This window comes from Plasmopara halstedii, assembly GCF_900000015.1.
Source record: "Plasmopara halstedii genome assembly, contig: Scaffold_650, whole genome shotgun sequence".
Lineage (NCBI taxonomy): Eukaryota > Oomycota > Peronosporomycetes > Peronosporales > Peronosporaceae > Plasmopara > Plasmopara halstedii.
The window spans coordinates 2572060-2574376 of record NW_020187567.1 but is presented as its reverse complement, the minus strand read 5'-3'; positions in this window follow the sequence as shown (position 1 = coordinate 2574376).

Sequence of the window (2317 nt, the reverse complement as noted above, 5' to 3'; positions counted from 1 at the left end):
AGCATTTTGCTTTTCTGTCTTAAACCTTACCTCGAAGGTATATTACGCAACGAATTAGAGCCACCTGGACATCCTTTGCAAGAGGTGAAGCGACTGAGTCGCGATGCGTGGTGACGCATGATCTGTGAAGATCACAAAAGGCTTTGAACAGAGCAGGTTGTCCCTGATCTTGACAATTGCATTCCTGGTCAAAAGTAATCCTTCGTCGTGGACTGGGAGTTCTTCTCCGCAGCCTTAATATGGCGAGATTCGAACGCGATCACCCGATCTTGCCCCTCGGCGTCTGCTTGCAGCAGTGCACAGAGGGACAAAGCACCGTCGGGTGGATAAACGCTGCTTGGCAGCTCTAAGCTCTCTCTCCCCTTTATCAGCATAGCTAAGATTCGTTGGCTCAGGCCCGCTCGACGACCTGTTAGATTGTGCATCCCAACCAAGTCGTGTCGACTCAAGGTGGAATTCGGCATTCAAAGCCACATTCTCCGCTTGGTAAAAAAACTCGAATGCATACAGAAAACTCCCATTCAGGCCATGCCGGTGTGGAGACCTTCCATAAATACGGTCACTATGAACGCTTTTGGGGAAGGATCAGCTATCCCGGCAATAAGAGGTCCCAACGCTTGGACAAAGTCCAATTAATTTCTTGTTGCCCTGTCGGGTCGCAAGGAAACGTGATCACACGCAATACGCCTGGTTAGGCGGCGAGTATACTCGCAAAATTTATAGCTTCAGCCCCTCCCAGAAGGGAAACGCCGCTTCAACCGAAGTACCGCACGTTAGTGCCCATTCTTGCACTCGGCCCCCGAGCTTGGAGACAGCTAGCGCCGAGCGCTGTTGCTCGTTCTGGATCATGGCGGATGCCATAGCCATCTCGGCCACTTTCACCCAGAGCAAGAGATTCTCTCTATCCTTACCCTCGAAAATCTCAATGCTTCCCATGAGCGGCCGGGTCAGGAGGACTAGTCCGTCGTCGACGGTGGCGTCGTGGACGCTGTCGACGCTGACAGCTTCTACTGTTGATGCTCTAACAGAGCATTTTTAGCCCTTGCGAAGCAAGGGGTTGCACGCCCTCAGGACCAAGTAGGGATATTAGCTTATTATGACCATCCTGCATGACTGGGGCAGAGAGGAGTATTGCTGCATTCTCACAAAGGATCAGTCGAAACGACTCCGGCTTCGATTGACTTCCAGTGCTACCAAGTGTAGTGGGGCTACCGTAGTTCTTTGCTGAGAAGTAGGTTACTAATGCCATCGACCTTACGTTCTGTAGTAGAACCAGTAGAGAATAGGGAATCGCTACCTCAAATCTTTAATCAAGACAAATACACTCTTATAACTACCTCCACGTGTACTCAAAACCTTAACCAAGGTAATCATACTCTTCCGTTCAAAAGTGAAACTGTATTTATTTGTTTGATTCAACAGCTAATAGAAGTTTGTCTATTTTTCAGCGTCATCGCTTCTGGCGCGCACGTAGAACTTTCGTTCCAGCACACAATTCTGCGCTCATGGGACAGAAAATGTGCTTCGCATTATATGCGACGCCAAGCACTTCCACGGGTGGACTTGAAGCTCTCGATGCAAGCCGCACCCGTCCGCAGATCCTCCATGAGATGCAGCTAATAATACCTTCTTCGAGAGAGGGTCAAACGCGGTTGTGGCAATTATATTTTCCAAGTTCGGCAATTTTTGCGTCCCTTCATGGGTAGACAAGATGTATCAGCCCACTCTATTTGCTTACTAGGCGGCTCAAACACCCGCGGCATATGTCGCTCTAAATATATCTACACCGGGAACGCATCTCTTATTAAATTTACACGTAAGTTCCCATTCTCGTACGCAACCTCCAAACCTGGAGATCACAACGTGATGCACTTTTGCTTCTATTGGAGGAGGCTAAATTCGTTACCATCTTAACTTCTTTCATCGTCCCGGTGCTTCAAGCCAGAATGTTCAGCATTAGAGGGGACCATGTGTTCTTTCACCGGCGCCCGGTATTGCGCTCCCTTTCGTGCCTCACTAACGCATTCTGAAAGCTGACTAGCGCCTTCAAGCAAATGATTACACTTTTGCCGCCGATGCCCCAATCGTATCATGTTTTGACGCAGACAAAATTTCGTTAACCTGGTGGGAAAAGCTTTCAAACATTTCATGTGCCAATCTCGCAGAGGATTCTGCCCAATCACAACTCAATCACGGGCTTGACTACATGTGCTACCAAGTACAACGAGGCCGCCGTCTGAAAAATCTTAAACATGTTAATAAACACTGAGAGGATGGATTGATTTTGTGCGTTCCATTGAAACGTGGAAACAAGAGC